Raw genomic sequence first — 20,287 nt, 5'->3', positions numbered from 1 at the left:
CTGCCTCCCCTGCAGCGTGCTGGATATAGAGTGAAGCTAATTTGATTACATAAACATGAAATTCAGAATACCAAAAACACACAACTAATCTATTCACACGTTGCATTCCACACAAGACAATGTGAGAGAGAACTCGTTAAAAAATCTAATTGCTTTTATTCCCAAATCGACAATACTACCTAGAACTATGATTACAATTCTCTTTTACGGTGGAGATACAATCTAATAAAAGACGGGACGTACGTTTGTATGTATGTATGTATGTATGTCTATGTTTGTATGAAAATGTAATTAAAAACCACAAAGCTGAAGCCCCTGCCTATATATATCAAGTGAACGTTAATCTACAAATCGTAGAGGCGTCTGCTACGCTTGGTGTAAGTTATAGGATAATAGGATTTTGTTTGTAGCATCATTTGTGCTGCAAAGCCTGAAAGAAATATCTTATTAAGAACAGAGTCTCTTAACACTAGGTTCCCAGGTTACTTATGTCTATGCATCTTCGTGCGGAATGCAGTGTGAAGTTAAAAAAATAAAATTAATCAACTTAGATATGTTTTTTTTCTTAATATCTTTATTGAGGTTATCTTTTATAGCTTATCTTATCTTTTAAAGTTTATAAAATTGCTTACTTCTCTTAAAAGCTCAGACGTCCTAACATTTGAGTTCACACCAACTTTATCAATGTGACACAAACTTTTGTCTAACATGATACAGTTTTCAAACTAAAAAGCTTATTATTTTAACCAAACAATTCAAATTTCGAATACTCTCAGCTCAAAACGGAATAGTACGTATCATAACTACATATTAAACTGACATACATATGTATGTATGTACATAGGTACTATCATATTAACATAAATATAACATGTGTACAGTATTCCACTATTATTGAGTAAATATTTGAGATCGGTATGTTCGGATAATCAAAACAAATCAATACGTTCATTCAATAGCATATCCAATAACAAAGCTAAATATGTGTCTAATTATGTGACACTATCTTGGAAACTGACTAATTGAGGCTGTAAGTAGTACTTACTACTTATACTATTAGTATTAATATTATTAATATATTATATATAAAACCACGTTACTTATAACAATAACGTGGTTTATCGCCGTTTTGGTGTATTTTAGAGTATTTGATTTTATTTTATAGTTGCAGTTTTAAATTTTATTGTAGAAAATATTTCTAATTAGGTTATAAAATTCTTTACTTTCTGCTCAATTTTAGAGACGAGACGAGTGGCGAAACTCAACTTCTCTCTTTTTCTTGTTATTAAAGCTAATTCACAAACTTTTATACTACCAAAAAATTAAAAAAATAATACAAAAATTTAAGTATAAAAAATAATATATACACAATTTTACTTAAAACTTTAAAATTTCAGTATTTCCGCATCCAAACTGAAAGTTGGAAGGAACAAAACGAACAAAGTATATAAGAGACTCAAATGAAACCAAACACTGACGCCACGCGCTACAAATCCTTTAATCCTGGCTTTTTATTTTAAATTCAATTAGACGTTTTTACTTAGGTTTGGACTAAAGACGTTTAATTGTAAGATCTGAGATGTAAGATCATGCTCGTTGCTGTGTATTCTTGAATTGTCTTTTATTTTACTTTTGTAACATATACGGATTAAAAATTTGCTTTTTGGGTTCTGTAGAGATCGCGTGGGGTTATCAGGTTGAAATCAATGTCGAATATTTAAGCTAACGATCTCTTAAAGCTCAAAAAAATCAGAGAACAGAGAAATTACAAATAGAACAACTGTACGAGCAAAGTTGAAATTAGCATTTAGGTAATTTAGGGAGTGTAAAGCAGGATTTCTTAAAATTTCTACGACCAACGGAAAAACGAGATTATCCATTTTATGTCTTAAAGCCCTTGCAAACCATGTTATAGGCGACGTCTAGTTAAATTAGCAAATAATAGAAACTATTAAACTTATATATTTTTTTAAAGTTTTTAAAATTAAAGTAGATACTTTAAATAATAGTTTTAATAAAATTAAATATAAAATAATAAAATAAAAAACCATTACTGACAGAACGAATTTACTCCGAGTACTTATAAGAAAATCCCAGCTTAAGCTAAACCGTCCTACATTTATACGGAAATGTGTATTTCTTCGGGCATGCGATCATTGCCGTCGTACAATTCCGTAATATATATGCCGAATGAAATATTCTTTTAGAACTTTACTTTTATATTAATTTTAATTATTGTGGTAAGCATTGATTCACGCATTGATTCCCGCATATAGCAGAGTCTGATATATACACTCTCTTCTCAACTTTCTACCTAATGTTGAGTGAAGAAACTTAACGACGAATTTTGAATAGTAAATAAAATCAAACCGCCATGATGACGGAATGGCGAGTTATGGTTCCAAATTTAATTAAGAATATATTTATATTTGTGAAAAAACTTTTGCTGGTCGCTTCGCTCACCCACCCTAGTACGATTCGCTCGATGAAAGTTTTAGATAAAGTAAAAATAATCGTCTTTGAAGGATAGTGATACATTTTTTGCACTGTACCTTCTCTGTATGAAATGTTTCTTTATAGATTATATTTTTTGATTTCAAAATGATATTTTAAAATCTATCTGTAGTTTTTTTTATTTAAAAAAAAAGAGTCTCCACGCTTCTTAATGAGCATAAGGGTGCACGCCGTTCCTCGTTATCCCAATCCCAAGTTTCGAGAAATTGCGTTGCGTAGCAGAATTCAACGCCGCGGTTAGTCTATCAGACAGAAGAAGCGACAAAAAAAAATTAAATACCCCGAGTGAGGATCAAACCCACGATCGTCACATGAACCGATCTATATAAAAAATATATGTTTAATGTTAAGATAATATTACATCTTCCCCAAAAATAAAACATCTGATTTAATAAAAACCCTTATATTAATATGGTATAGCTTGAAGCAACTAGTTAAATTAAAGAAAAATAAAACTCACCTTACCTCGATACGGTAACGTATCGTATCGCCGGAGTTAGAGGAAGAAGTTTCCACAACTCCATACTTAATCAATGTCGTATTCTGATGCCGTTTATTTGCAATGAATGAAAATAATGCGAATAAAAGTTAAATTAAATTATAAAACAGTCGCGGCACAAGGGCAAGACTGCTTTCGTGTTATGGGTTCGATTACCACTGTGGGGAAAATTTTAATATTATCGGGAAATATTTCTACCAGTCCGTTTTAATTCGATTCTCATTTGAGGTTTGTTTTTTAGTACTTAATAAGATACTGTTAATATTAAGATAATATCTTTCTCATACACCACTTATTTTACCAGAACAAGAAAATGAAAACTATACGCGAATATGTCCTCGAGTGAGAATTGAATCCAAAACCACGTTCACAGTCCAAAAACTTATATTATATCAAACTACGCATAAAACGAAAAAAAAACGCGTAAACATAAAAATAACAACAAATTGAAAACTACCCACAAAATATAAAGTCTAAAAGAAATTTTATTTACCACTACCAGTTTTCGGTTTCATCATCCACACTAGAAAAGCTCACGGCTTGGCGATATAAAACAAAAATATCGTTTTACGTTAATCATGTTAAACAACGTGGTTTGTCTTTTAAAATTGCCACAGGTCTGTACCTGTGTACAGGTACAGGTACACTCGTGTGCGGTACGAGATGTTCTTTGAGCTCCAACTAAGCGCGAGGTGCCTTGGAATTAAATTTCGTTGGGACGTCGACGGCGAGGCACGAAATATGGCGGAGTTCTGGATATATCCGGTATTTACTGGATACAACCGGTTTGGAGTTGCTACGCACTGGGGTTTTTAATTTTTGTTCTTTCTTGTTTCTGGTTTTTTCTTTTGTTTTGTGTTTAGTTTTGAAATAAAGGTTTATGTTTATTTGTATTTGAAATATTGTAAACTATTTTTTTTTCACTCTGTACCCATTAAGAAGCTTCCTCACTTTGAGCCCTTTGGCGGAATTCAACATCATGCTTTACTTCATTACCAGAGCGAGGGAATTAAATATTTTTACTCCCTCGCTATATTTGTGTCAGTGTATACGGAAAAAATTATTGTGCTTTCAGTAATATTATTATTCAGCCAAAATGAGCTTTATTATATGTATAATATATTCTAAAGATATTATTTATCCAACTATAGCAAAGAAACATAAATAACAATTAAGTATTTCACACAAATCAACCATCCCACCGTGCGAATGAACCACTTGCTCTAAATTTTCCACCGGATGCAGATTTTTTCCGATTTTCGTTGCATCTAAAACGATATTTCATTTAAATTTCTAAATTCCAATGAAACTAACATTTCGTTTCAATCATTAATATTTTGTGAGGCTCCAACTATTTTTGAATATAAAGTTACAGAGCGTTGTATTACAATTGCATGTGAATATTTCATACTCAATATCCATTTCGATTGACTTTTAAGTAAAGTTTGATATCAATCATATCATGATATTTAACCCTTATATGTTAAATATTAAAGACATCACGGCGGAAAGTACGAAACGGAATGTCTTGACGTGGTAGGCGTTAATCACGTAATTCCTTAAATTAGGATAAAAGGGAATATGTTAACACTAGGTTCCCTCCCTCTTCCCCTCTTCCCTCTGTCTACTCCGCTATGCGGAATAGAGAGTAAATTTGCTTTTCTTGTATTGTTATTCTGGAATAACTGTATACTGCGACTCATGTCTATATGCGATTTCAAACTATTACTGATGTTTATTTTATATGTATTAAGTTTAAATTATATTATATCTTCTCAAACTAATTTCTTAACTATGTCTAGGCAAACTTGCGTTTAATGAAGATACTATATTATCGAATTCGAGGTTTAGTTTCGCGAAAAGCAAAGCAAAACGCGGCGCTAAGTTCCACCACTCAACACTTAATGTCTCCAGACTTAGGCGGAACTTATGTGTCAAAAATTTGTTTAGAAGAAAAAAGAACTTTATTTTAGAAAATAATTTAACCCGGCACGCTGTTTCGTTGTAAGCGAAACTATTATGGGTTCGATTTCCACGTGTGCAAGAATTATTCTCATTTTCTCGTTCTGCTAACAGACAAGGCGTGCCTACCTTGCTGTTTGAGGTATACAGCGTGATGTTATTTATTATATTTCTAATTTTAAAATTAAAAACATACACAATATAATATATAAGTAAAAAGTATTTAAAAAAAAATGCCGATATATTTGGTAAAATCTTTTATATGTAGCTAGCTAGTCTTTAAAATATAAAATTTCCGCTTTGAGCTAAGTTTAACCAGCGCTTTTGCTTTTGATCGTAAAACGTCGTTTGTGCAAGCCTTCACAGTAACGATCGGAATATAATAATTCCTGTACACTGGTGGAGGGTAGTTTTATTGACAGAGTAGGAACAGTGCATCGTGAACTTATGTTTTATTATTTTAGAAATAAATATTTCTCCAAAGAAATATTATATAAGAAAAAAGATTTTTTTATTATTTTATTTAAAAAAATGAAATGATTTTAAGTGCAGAGTTAGCACTGTAAGCGCAATTGTTTTAGGTTGGGTTGCCATTTGTGGAAATGAAGTATTTAATATTTCAGTTGGCGTTAAGTTCCACTTAGCACGCAATACTTCCAGAATTTGGCAAAAAATGGAGAACGCAGTGTTTTAACACTAGGATCATAATGTTAGTTGGTTACAGTTACCTCGGACATTGATAATACTACATGAGATTTTAAAAGTGTGTAAATTATTTGCCATTTCACTACACGAACGAATCCGCAGATAAAACTTGTATAAGCATAACATAAAAACATATTATGAACATTAGCCCCAGACATTAAAAGAGATTCGCAACAAATTGAATAGCAGGGAGAGAGATCCGTTTAATTCTACGTCAGAATACTAAATTGCCTTCTTGTTTAGACGTGAGGCCATTCATTTATGTGTTTTCCGTCTAGTCGAGGCCTCGTGGCGGCGGTAGTGCGGTCTGTATTAAGTTAAGAAGATTAATTCGGATAGGACGTTTTACGTTGGATGCGTTGTTTTTGATAATAACTTTGGTATTGGTCAGTTTGTATTGTCTTATGTTGGTAATTATGAATGTTGAATCGTTTTTTTTTTCAGTTTTATGCTGTATTCGAAATATAGCATCTTCTTCTTCCTGGCATTAATCCCGGCTATTGCCAGGGTCTGCCTTCCTCGTCAAACTACTCCACTTTGCACGATCTTTTGCGATTTATAGCATATATATGTTAAAACACTATTTATATTAAGCCCTTCTGAGACATTTTCTCCTTGTTCTGAGTTAGAATCTAACCTATAATCACAACATAATAATTATATAATCAGAGCTTCATTATCTATATATATAAAAGGACTTGTCCTCACTGACTGAGGTAAGACGCACGCACAGCCGTAACCGCTGTGCGTAGAAACGTGGAATTTGGACAGATGTTTACTTTCGTAATCTGGACATCCACTAAGAAGGGATTTTGAAAAATTTTAACCCTAAAGGGGTAAAATAGGGGTTGACAGTTTGTATGGAAAAAAAATTAAATCGGCACCGATTTTTATAAAATTTGAAATTTAGATTTTTAAAAGTATTTAATTGAACACGTGTTTCACGGTTTTTTAGAATTTACCCCCTAAGGGTGCTAATAAGGGGTGAAAGTTTGTATGGAAAAATCTTTAAATCGCCACCGATTTTTATAAAATTTGAAATTTAGACTCTTAAAAATATTTCATTGAACACATGTTTCGTGGTTTATTTTAATTCACTCCTAAGGGTGCAAATCAGCGGGCGAAGCTGCGCGCGTCCGCTAATTGACTATAAAAAGTAAATTCATATTTGCTTATTTTACTCTATAAGTGACAATCTATTTTTTACTTTGATCACATATAGTGTATAATTCAATCCATACTATATTTCATCTTAAACATAAATAATAATATAAATCGAAATCATTTATTTATTAAATAAGTTAAAAATAACTAGTTCTTCAAAAAAATAAATTATGAAAAATTACAGAAAAAACCAACCATAAAACTTACAATACCTGCCATATAAATATTAACATTATTAAATTACCAAATTGAAATTTAAATAAAAGCCAGCCTCGAATCGTTCATCTTAATGAATGAAGAATTCACAGGAGCGTATAGAATCTGACATTATTTCTGGACTTGTCTTTGTGCAGATTATAAGACCCTAAGGGGTAAGGAAATCTAATTTGGATATAACGTAATTTGTTGCTCGTTTGTGTGAAGGAAACGAGTTGGAGAACTGATCGCTAAGGATTTAAATTAAATTTTTCTATAAATTTCTTTTAGATAAATAATAATAATTTAGTCTATTACTTCACGCTGTATCCCGTACATAGCTCTTACATACCAGGGTAGATAAGAGGAAATTGGGACCATAAAACTCTTTCCTAAAGTATGAAACATTTTTTATTTTAATTTTTTTATTTGACCTCAGCTATATAAATATTACAATATTTTTTTTTGGAAGAGAGATCAGTTAGGACACTTCGTTCTTCGTACACTTCGAGTCATTCCGTATTGAGTGACGGAACTAAACGCTGTGTAGCATTTTTCTAACCAGGGAATAAATTTAAATAATTTATTCGTCCGCGTAAAAATTGAACCTACGAGTACAACCATTTAATTTATAGTCAGACGCTATCTCACTACATCGTAGTGGCCTAAAGATAAGTATTAGATAACCGTACAAACGTTAGTAATCGACATCACAGATATGTTAATTTTTAGAACTTTGAAATGTACTATAAGATTTTACAAAGATAACCTGATATTCACATTTATCTTCACAAACTTTCACATTTATAGTGTTAGTATAATAGGATCCTAGAATTAAGTATTATTCAAAGTTAAAACCAAATTCATAAGGTTAAGGATTTTACTGTCTAAAACTTTTAAAATGTTGCGTACTTACATGAAAATTTCAATGAAGAATTGCGATGAAGAAACTGTAAACAAAAATAATTAGATTAGTATTTTATTCTCAAGCTGAAAAAGTTCGTATTCGAACCCACAACTTTCGGGTTTACAGTTATAACAGTCATTTACTACCGTAGTCAACTTATATACAAAATTAAACACAAATCTTCCAACATTTTAGATTTATTATAACTTAAAAATATTCCAAACTGTGGAGCGCTATGCAATTTGTGGGTGTTCAGCGTGAACTGAAACACAGGTGCATCTTCAAATATGTGTCTAGTTTACTTGCGGGATGTGCAGGTTATAGATTTAGTTTAAAAAGTTATTTTTAAACTATAGTTATTCTTAGTATGTTTGTTATCAGTATAAAAAGGTATCTTCTAGGCAAGCGTGCACCACCGTAGACCGCATCAACGCTCACCAGACTTGATGCGGTCAAACGCAAGCCTATTCCATATAAAAAAAAAAAAACTTGAACCTCCTGGAAACTGTCCAAGAGGCGCGGGTTTAAATCCCGCTATGTTAAAATTTTAAAACGTTTTCTAAAAAATTTACATTGTTTTTATTATTGCCATACTGATTCATCATTCGTGATAGTGTTGTGTTTGAATGATGATAGAATTATACTTTAACATATATGTACAGCTACAGACTGTAAGGGAGGGACTGAGGGATAATTTCCCTCTACCTCACTGTATTAAAGCATATACATTGTGTATTAAAAATGACAGTAACTATATACAGGATTCTCTTGTATATCTAACTTATGCAAGTATCGAATATCACTAAAACGAGTAGAAAGTTTAAAAATTAAATAAACGTTTTCTTTTCATCGCTAAATTCTGTATAAATTTGAATAAAGTGTGCAATTTTCTCATAATGTTATCACGATCTTCGCCATATCTTACAATTTAAATTGCCTCCCACGCATACCTAATTGCCTAAAGGAATGTTCCTCAGGACTTCTTCTTTATAGCAATCTATCCGATATTGCAAATTAAGTCTTGTAAGAACATTTGTCGTTTTAAATTTGTTTTAATGTTGTTTTTTTCGAAGAATTTTCAAGGCCGTCGTGTTGCAGAAGAGCGTTTGGCTGTAAGCGTAATAATTGTGGGTTCGATTGCCATATGGGGGAAATAATTATATTTATTTCTTCGCCTTGGTCACAATCTAAGCCAAGCCATTGAGGCCAGTCGTGGCGCTAAGATCGTGCAACTGTAAATGCAATAGGATGTGGATGCGATTCCCACTCGAGGAAATTAAATATTTAATATTTTCATTTCTTCACTGTGTTCGCAAGGTTTCCACTGAAGGTATTGTGCGTTGAGTGTTTCGGCATATGTTGGCTAGTTCCCAGGTTCCCACTGCCTACCCTGTTATGTCGAAAATACAGCGTAAAGCTAAAAAAAACATTATATTATATTGTTTACTTAGAAAACACCACCAACAATGATAATAGAACCATTTCTTAATGTGACGACGTACAAACTTTGAAGAGTCTCAACGTTAGATATTAGTTTAGTAAAAGCCAAAATAAACTACTCGAGGACTCTACCAAAAGTTTTATCAAATTTATTCCGACTATTAGACCGAGGAAGCCGGCTTGTTGTTTGAGAAAAAAGTTTCCTTTTATCTCTCCACTCTCTTAGAACACAATGCTGGTAATGGAATAATGAAAGCGAGTTTCGAGTACTGTATGTTTCGCTTTTAACTGTTCTAGAGAAGTTCGCGGTTTCGTGTCTATTTTCTTTGTGTTAATTGTAATAGTTTCTTTTGTTGTGATTGTTGATTGTGTCGCAAATTTGTGTTGGAAATGGTTGAATAGTGGTTAATTATATGAAATAAAGATTGGAATGAGTTGTCTATTATTAACTTTATTTAATTTTATATTTTAAAAAACTAAAAACACGAAATTTGAGAAACATGACCGTCTCTTATAACATTTTGTAAAGACCAGTACTAGATATTTCATGCTCAAGATTCTAGTTTTTGTAAAGAAATCTAAAAGTATACGAATGGTGCCTTCAATTTTATCAAAGAAATATGGAAACGACTTTCAGTTATCTTTCTATGCATAAGTCTTTGGCTTTATATCTGAGAAAAGACAACATTCAAATAATATATTGTATTCAATACTAAATTATTACATCAAATTTTTAAAGCTTTAATATCCAGTGCGGGCTTATAAAAATATTCTTGTATCTAGAGTATTCCTTGCCTGCAACTTTTTTCAGTGGATTTTTAAACGTAAAATGGAAAAAGGAAAAAAAATGGAGGGGAATTTCGAGAAATCCTCTTTTAATCCTCCCCTACACTTCCTAAGCTGTGTATATGCTATATTATAAGGAAATATAAAATGTAAATATATATAGATATCATTCATCGAAATCGAAATCGAATTCACGTTCAATACAATAATAACTTCATGCTAAAGTTAAAACATTATACTATGTTATTTCATATCTGATACTAAGCATTAAAGAAACGCATGATAAAATGGAAAAGGGAATTTTGGTGAATGTAGTGAAAAAAAATAATTAAAAAAAAATAAATCAGCTTCATGCTGCAAAAGCAGCTGCATGCATGCATGTACCCAGCACAACCTAGTGTTAAAACACTTCGTTTACTATTGTCCGCAGAATTGTGGAGGCATTAAGTGTTGAGTGGCGAAACTCAACGCCGCGCTTTGAATCGACACCAAAGCGAAAAAATATTAGATATTTCATTTCCTTGAGAGGGGAACCTCGCCACCCACAACCTGTGCTTCTACACCGTGACGTGCCCTATATTAACTTAAAATTAATATAAATAAATAAATATTTATTATAAAGTTATCTATAAAGTTTATTTTCAGTATAAGAAAATTCCAAGATGTTATTTACTTTGAAACTTTATCATTTAAGGTTATCTTCAGGCTCTCTTTCAAAGCAGAGTCTCAGACATTCGAGGAATTGAGAAAAACATAATTCTGAACTGATTTGAACATGGAATATTTTTATGAATGGGGAATATATTTTACTTTTTTAAAAAAAACTTTATTAATACACTATTTAATTACTTTTGCAATGTAATTTAAAGAAAAACTTCAAAAACTTATATTATAATATTTAATTATATAGAGGTTAGAGGTGACGCTAGGTTAGCGAGAAATACACATTAAAAAACTTAACAATTTCATGATTAAAACCATAGAAAAAATAAATCTAATTCAAAAGAATACAAAACATTATTTTATTATCTTCACGCTCTATCCCTCATATCCGTCCATCTCTCTCAAGAAGCATGAAGATAATGCGTTAATGCTTTAATGGCTAAAACCAATACCGTACTATTTCTTACGGAACAAAAATATAAATATTAAAATAATCATTTCCTATAATGACAATGGAATCTACAACCCCAATTTTATAATCAGAAGCGGCCCCACTAAGCCACGACGGAACTCTTCCTAGTCAGTTAATCAGTGACATAGCCTTACATGTTCAACTGGATAGTAAAACCGTACTAACCGCGAAGTAAACCGCACATTTTGTAAATGAAAACACTAGGTCCTTTGTAACATTAACCCTTCAAAGTTCGATAGTAATTTTGTCATGCTTATCCTTTTTAAAGGATATTTTAGTGTTTTAAATTATAAGGGATTATTTAGTGATAGTAAGCTTGTGTGCATTTTATTATATTAGATACGTAGTTTTTTTAAATAGAAAAAATATATTAGTTGTAAGTTCGATTACCACTTGAGAGAATGAAATATCTCATATCTACATTTCCTCGCTCTGATAACGAGGCGAAGTGTGACGTTGATGCATTAAAAAGTCGGCGAAGAATGGAGAACGACGTATGTTAATGGGAACGTTAAGGTTCCCTCTGTCTGCCCTGCTATGAGGATACAGCGTGAAGAATATTATCTAAATTTATTGTTATCATCGTCTGACTGTAATAGCGACCTCTTCGGTTCGATACCGACTTGGAGAAATGGTTAGTTCTATTTAAATTATGTACATTTTCTAGTTCTGTCTACGTAACAAGGCACGGCTCAGCACGCTATATGGCAAAAATTGACATGAATTCTCAGGCATTTTTGATTAAATAAAAAAAGTTAATTTTTACCTTTTTTTGCGAAATAAATAGTATTATTTTTATTAATATATATTTATAATATTCATTTGAATAAAGGTTCCGTATTTTTAAATAGATTGACAGTTTAACCCGTAAAAGATTTTCATACAGACTTTGACCTTTTCATCCCCATTACGTCGATATTGGCTAATATTTTTTTCTTGCTGCTATGAAACGTTTCGATACCTCTTACTACCGTACTCGGGGCTAAAGGCGACCTACATATATTTTAAAGTAACAATACTTACTATAGAAAACCCCGTTTCTTTCTTGTAAGCTTATAGGTACGTGGAGACGTGACTTTTGGCAATATGACGTTATACATATGTATATTGTATATCTAATATATTATATTAATAATTGGTGTTCTTTTTTGCTTCACGTTATATGCCGAATATAATTAGGTAGACAGAGGGAACTTGGGAACCTTATGTTATAAAGTTTCCATTCCCCTCTTCCAGCCTAATCATGAAGGCATTGCGTGTCGAATTGCACTTAACGCCGCGTTTTGTCTTCTTACCAGAGCGAGAAAATGAAATAAATTCATTCATCTGAACGGGAATCGAATCAATGACCATTGTCTTTACAGCACACGTTGTCCTAAAAAGCTACCATTTTTTATATAATAATAAAAAAACTTATTTACAAACATTATCATAAAATAAACATATAAGAGTAAACCAATATGTTAAGAAAACGCCAACCCATACGTACACATAAGCGATGCTAACAATAAATACTTAACTGAATTTGATAGGTATTGGGCTCTCTGCCAGCGTATAGGTTATGAATTATTATTGCACTACAGGATGTAGTGCTAAGAGGATATTTAGGGTAAGCCGTCAGTGTTGCGTACGTTGCCTAATATTAGAATGTAACTTTTACAGTTTTTTTGTATCCCGCACATAATAGGCAGAGGGAACCTTGGAACCTTAAGGTACTCCGTTCTCATTTAAATACTTTCGATCCCCACTTGCCGCCGAATTAAATACGAAAGCATTCTGTGTTGAAATTGGGAAAAACGCCGCATCCATAAGGCGTTTTTTTTAAATATGACTAAAAATTGTCACGAGGAATCGAGTGTCTCAACTCTAGGTTCTCTCAATGAACTCTACTTAATGTGGAATACGGCTTGAAGCTATAAAGAACCAGTTTAAATAGATGCAAAATTATTTTAAGAATATTTTTATTATATTCACATTTTGTATCAACAAATACGTTACATATATGTTTCTTGAGCTTACTTAGATGAGATGCAGCTTTGGTTGTAGCATTCGAGTCTAGTAAACGTGTAAAATACTAACTTTTGCACCTGCACTGCGAAATGCAGATAAACAAAATCAGTAAAATACATAAATGCATCGCTTTGCGAAGTAATTTAATATTAGCTACCTTTTATATGAACAAAAACATCGGTCAAGTGCGAGTCGGATTTGGCAACTGGGGGTTCCAATTTCAGGATCCAATCGTAACGTAAAATTTCAATAGAGAATAATTTATCGCTATCTATTTTTATACGAAAAAAATATAGATTTCTTCATTTAAATTAAATAGTGAAAATTCACTGATTATAATATATTACAATATTAAATTGAAGAAATTAAAACTGCAGCTCTGTAGAATTAAGATAACTAGAGCAAAGTTGAGGTTCTGCGAATTACCATTTCTTAAGATCCTTTCAATTTTATAAAGGAAGCACTAAAATTTTCATAACTTTCCAGAGTCAATAGATATAAAAAAAAACAAATGAAAAGACGGATCATATTTTTAACCGACTTCTGTAAGAAAAGGAGGTTATCAATTCGACTGTATTTTTTTTTTTTTCTTTTTTTTTTTTTTTTTTTTTTTTTTTTTTTTTTTATGTTTGTTACCTCATAACTTTTGACTGGGTGAACCGATTTTGAAAATTTTTTTTTGTTTGAAAGGTGAAGCTTCCCGAATGGTCCCATTTTTTTTTGGTCCATATCTGACAATGGTATCTATGAGAAATTCACATAAGACTTAAATTTGCATTAGGTATGTGCGCGACAAATAGACGTATAACTCAATGTCGCACCGATTTTGATGATTCTTTTTTTATTTGAAAGGATACACTTCAAGGTTTAATTTGGTGAAAGTTTGATTAGGTTCCGATTATCGGATCTGGTGAAAATTTAGAAAGTTTGGCAAAAAATTGATTATACTGTAATAGTTACAAGCAAAAACTTTTTAAATTGATGTCAGAGGTGAGATTCCTGATCGTTGCATTTCTTTTCAACCAACCTCAAAAAAGAGGATGTTCTCATTTTCAACCAACTTCAAAAAAGGGAGATTTTCAATTTGCCCGAATACTTTTTATGTATGTTCTTGTCAATATACCAAAATGTAACTTTGCACAAAAATAATACCTAATTAAATAAAGTTTTACATAGGATAACCACAACCACTCGTTGACAACCACTACCACCACCATCACCACTCGTTTAAGAAGCATCATTTTAAGATCTACCCATCACTAAAAATCGTAAAATAAATTAATTTTTAACAAAAACAAAAACCGACTTCTAACAACGAACTAAAAAGTGAAAAATAATTATACAAAGATTTTATAATTTTGAAGTCGGTGTCAAACTAATGCTACAACACCTTTACTACAATATTTAATTACTAAGCCTGTTTGTTTTACTTGGCACCGACTTCAAAATTATAAAATCTTTGTATAATTATTTTTCACTTTTTAGTTCGTTGTTAGAAGTCGGTTTTTGTTTTTGTTAAAAATTAATTTATATTATATTTTTATAGGTTCACGGTAGGTACAAACCTATCCCGCATGTGACAGAGAGGAGGCTAGTGTTAAGACATTACGCACTAATTACTACTAACCTAATTTTTTAAACAAATGAACCAAATAGTACAAAATAATTTAAGTATGTAATTATAGTTTTTTTAAAATAAGTTATATTTATTAGTATAAATAATTACATTTCTTAGCTTAGCAAAACCGTGTTTTCTGTAAGAAAAGGAGGTTATCAATTGGACTGTATTTTTTTTTTATGTTTGTTACCTCATAACTTTTGACTCTGTGAACCGATTTTTATATATTTTTTTTTATTTGAAAGGTGAAGCTTCCCGAATGGTCCTATTTTTTTTTTTGTTCATGTCTGACAATGGTATCCATGAGAAAATCACATAAGTCTTAAATTTGCATTAGATATGTGCGCGACAAATAGACGAATAACTCAATGTCGCGCCAACCGATTTTAATGATTCTTTTTTTATTTGAAAGGATATACTTCAAGGATAATTTGGTGAAAGTTTGGTTAGGTTCCGATTATGGAATCCGGTGAAAATTGAGAAAGTTTGTTTTTTTTTGGTAAAAAAATTGATTATACTGTAATAGTTACAAGCAAAAACTTTTTAACTCGATGTCAGAAGTGAGATTCCTGATCGTTACATTTCTTTTCAACCAACCTCAAAAAAGAGGATGTTCTCATTTTCAACCAACTTCAAAGAAGGGAGATTCCCAATTCGCCCGAATACTTTTTATGCATGTTCTTGTCAATATACCAAAATGTAACTTTGCACAAAAATAATACCTAATTAAATGAAGTTTTACATAAGACAATCACAACCACTCGTTGAGAACCACTACCACCACCATCAACACTCGTTTAAGAAGCATCATTTGAAGATCTACCCATCACTTAAAATCATAAAATAAATTAATTTTTAACAAAAAGGAAAAACCGACTTCTACCAACGAACTAAAAAGTGAAAAATAATTTTATAAAGATTTTATAATTTTGAAGTCGGTGCCAAGTAAAACAAACAGGCTTAGTAATTAGATATTGTAGTAAAGGTGTAGCATTAGCTTGACACCGACTTCGAAATTATAAAATCTTTGTAAAATTATTTTTCACTTTTTAGTTCGTTGTTAGAAGTCGGTTTTTGTTTTTGTTAAAAATTAATTTATTTTATGTAGATTGATTGATTTCTCGATATATGGCGTTTCGAGCGTGCCAGTTGAGCACAATTCATTTCGCCAATGTCACGTTGTATGGAAAACACACGAAGGAAATTGACCGGTAATAAAAAAGATAAATATACACAATTATAGAATTATTTTATGTATTTACAACAACCGATTTGTTATAAAGCTTTTAATATTAGTACGGGACATTGTCAAAACCGGACAAAGGAGCACAATTCTCTTTTTAGCTGATGTAACATCGCTGAAAGGAAATATTAATCGACTAATATCGTCGAGGAATTTCTTATAAATTGAAATCTATGAGATAAATAAGGGCCTTATTATGTTTGATCAATATGTTTTGTATCTGTACTAGAGACGACGGTGACTTTGTCTGTGTTGCTATAATAACATGTACGTAATTTCTGTTCTTTTATTTTTTCTTGTTCACGCTTTAATATACTTTCTTTCCCACGCACCCCTAATTTTAAGATTTAATCTTAAGATATTCCGTGTTGAGTGGTGGAGCTCAGGGCCGTTTCCCGAAAGTTGAAAACAGAGTCTTTTAACAGTAGGTTCTGTCTGCTTCCTATGCGGGAAAAAGCGTGAAGCTACTTTTTTGTAAGAAAAAGTGTCACAATAGTACTCATTCATACTTACAATCAATTTCAGTTCCCTTACTTATAAGAATTGATTCTTATTCAAGAACATAAATAATACGCGGTTGTGGGTTCAATCCCCACTCGAGGAAGAGAAATATTTATTTACGTTTATATTTCCATTTCTTCGCTCTGGTGTCGAGGCAAAACGCGGCGTTGAGTTCTGCCACTCAACACGCTTTTTCCCTCTAGAATTCGGCAGAAACTGGGGAACGTAGTGTAAGGTTAACACTAGGTTCCCTCTGCCTACCCTGCTGTGTGTGGGATACAGCGTAAAGCTAATATAATTTAAATAATATTGTAAGTAATATCCAATATTCATTTAGATAATGTCTTAATGAGATATTACAATCTTAGGTGTCGATGTAGCGATCGTTGCACCAATAGTTGTCCCAGTTAATAGTTTAATACAGACAAGCCTATGCTAATATCTCAAGAGGTTATCGCTTAACTGTAGGATCAAGTGCCAGACTGGGCTGTCTTCGTTTAACTGGCAATAGTGTGATTCATAAGATTTATTTAGACTAAAATTCTGTATAAATTTGACATTTATATATTTTTTTATTATTATTATTTTTATAGCTTTATGTCTTTATTCAAATGAGGGTAAAAATGTCATGATGTGACGGTTGTACGACGGTTGTAAGTTCGATTCACACTCGATGCAATTATTTTTCAGATCTATGTCTTTGATAACAAGACATAATTTCTTTGAAAATTGTAGAAAACGTGAGCAACTAAGTGTTAATAATATTATCCCTTTACCTACCCTGTTATATATCAAACTATATATGTATCGAACGACTCATATTCCAATGTCACTTCTTCTATCTTTGATATTGACATCGACAAATGTGTTACAAAATTACTATAGAAAAAATCAAGTTTCTGAACGTTTACAGCCCAGATTTGAAAGCACATTCAAAAGGCACATGTAATAAAGTGTTACGAATGAATTGTTTCCTAGCTCTTAGCGCTATATTGTGATCGTTCAATGCTCGCAACCTACATTTCACGTAAAATAGAACTCTGCGATTTGAAAAAGTGGAACTTAGTCATCTCTGGGCTTATTACTTATTGTATTTTATTTTGCCACTTTTTACAGTTCTACGTTTGTGATTGCTTGGGTGGAATAATGAAAAGGTTTTTGTTAAATAGGTCACAGGTTTATTAATTTGTGACAATTATATGTTTATTGTAGGCTGGTCGTGGTGCAGGGACACAACTGTGAATGCTTGTGAGTCCAGAATTTGGTGGAAAATGGAAACAGAGTGTCCTAACACTATATCGAAATCCAAAGAAAATAAACTAATGACTGAGGTCCGAACCTATAAAAAAGTTATCTTTTTTTTGTATAGTCTAGTGCGTACTCTCTGAACATGGTTTGTTGCTCAAGGGAACTTTTAAGAAGAATTTAATGAATTCCTTTGTCCTTTAAAGTATGTAGCTTCAAATTTTGATAGGTTCAACAATTTATAAGGTATTATATAGAGGGTGCTTCCCATTTTCAGCTCAATTTTCGAGGTAGTGTGTGTCAAATGATGAAGCGCCATCAACATCCTTCCTTTCTTGTTACCATAGCGAAGAAATTAAAATACAGTTCGTCGTGTGGAACTTGAATCCGCAACCGTCGCTTCTAACCGTCGATGCTATGCTATCAAATACAATTAAAAACCATGTTAAAATGCTATATTTATTTACTCCAACGGTACTAAGCAAAGAATTTATAATTATGAAAGTAAATTTGAAGCTTAACGGCAAGAACTTCGAAACCTGCAAATTTTCTCACGATGTTTCACGCTGAGGCGTATTTCCTGGCGTTGTGGAGGACGAGATATTTTCATAATTTGAATTAGTGGCTTAATAATAACTATAATTCATAACAATATTATAATTATATCCATCTATACCTATATGATAAATTCGAAAGTAACTCTGTCTGTCTGTCTGTCTGTCTTTTACGCAATCAGGGCCAAACCGCTAATTTAATTGTTATAAAATACTCACATAGAGATACTTGAGGGTCCCGGGATGAACATAGGATACTTTTTTTTTCATATTTGTAATATTTTCGATATATACCAATATATTAAAATAATCAATTTGACATGCAATTTATTCCGCCATGAAAATAACAATCGTCGCTACGCGTTGCTAAACAACAGCTTGCAAGGTTTGATGTTTTAAGAAAACGTCACCCAAAGTGAGTTGCTTAATGCATACATGGCGCGCGCCGATATAGATTTGTATACATTAACAAGAATTAGATGATTTCTACAATTTAATATTCATCCTTATGAAAATAAATATAATAGTCACTTCTAGCATTTCATCTAGATGGAAATTATAGTTTACTGTATAACATTCTAGTAAATAATTAAGGAGATGTCACTGATTCGAAATCACCTAGCCTACGAGTGGTATAGTATGATCGACGCGAACGGTAAGATGACTTTGATGGTTTTGTAAATTTTTATATATTTTCGAATTACTGTTAATTTTTATGTAATTATTTGCTGCTTATAATTAACTAGCGGACCCGGACGCGGCTACGCCTGCTTGAAATATAAGAATATAATTTCTACAGAAATATAATTTCAATCTAGATAAAATGCTAAAAGTGACTATTATATTTATTTTCATAAGGATGAATATCAAAATGACGCGGTAAGGAACGCGGTCGCGTAGCGTCGACGGTTGTTATTAACATGACAGAATAAATTGCATGTCAAATTAAAAAGTATTTTAATTTATTGGTATATAGGTGTAATGTAATGTTATATAGCCTATAGCACTTCTGAAGAATGCAGCTTTCATACAAAACAAAAACAAAGTAAATCGATCCAGTAGATCCAGAGATCTTAGCGTTCAAACAAACAAACAAACAAACTCTTCCGCTTTATTATATTAGTATAGATTTATCTCAGTTCGGTTATCTATACCGATGTTATACACTTAAAATATCTTTTGTTTGTTCATTTCGGTTACTCAGATATTTTTTCTAATAATAAATCTCCACTTATTATTATTTAACTTATTTTAATTATTTAGGCTTATATTTCCGCGGGCGTAGCCGCGTCCAGGCCCACTAGTTTATTATATAATTTAAAATAATATGATTCTGCTGAATTCTGGAGACTGTTCAACCGAATAAGCTCTTCAGATCTATAATATTAGTAATGACACGTAAAATAATATATTAATTTGCAATATATGAAAAATATGGATATTTAATTTATCATATTAAATTTAATACATGACGTCCTTTCCATTCAGCTTCACGCTGTATCCCATATTTAGTAAGTTAAACTGACGCCGTAATTTTATATTTTTTATAATCCTGTTAAAGCATAGACGGTAGCATTTTAATTTGAAAAATGTAAAAGAAAGTCTGGAATTGAAGTGCCTTAATACTAGGTTTCCGGGTTCCCTATGCCTACCACGCTATGTGCGAGCTACAGCGTAAGAAAAGAGTAAAAAAAATATATATAAAACTAAACACAAAAGACTTCCACTCAGCAACTCGGAAATTAAACGATTCAATCAAACTACTATAGTTTCAAAACGTGGACTGTTAAAAATAAAAGTTTTATATAG

The 20,287-nt window shown here is 31.8% G+C and overlaps 1 protein-coding gene across 2 annotated transcripts in view; it reads right to left on the bottom strand.

The window, feature by feature from the left end:
• Con (leucine rich repeat protein connectin) overlaps nt 1-20,287 on the bottom strand; it is a 232,542-nt gene that overhangs the window by 149,215 nt on the left and 63,040 nt on the right. For both annotated transcript variants that reach the window (XM_085199296.1, XM_085199298.1), the window contains exon 2: nt 7,956-7,989. The gene's annotated coding sequence lies outside the window, so the exon portion shown is untranslated. The remainder of the gene's footprint in view (nt 1-7,955; nt 7,990-20,287) is intronic.

The sequence above is a fragment of the Heliconius melpomene genome, chromosome 16 (genome assembly GCF_056956725.1).
Source record: "Heliconius melpomene rosina isolate 202511_hmr_F chromosome 16, ASM5695672v1, whole genome shotgun sequence".
NCBI classification, from domain to species: domain Eukaryota; kingdom Metazoa; phylum Arthropoda; class Insecta; order Lepidoptera; family Nymphalidae; genus Heliconius; species Heliconius melpomene.
This window is presented reverse-complemented; position numbering and strand designations above follow the sequence as displayed.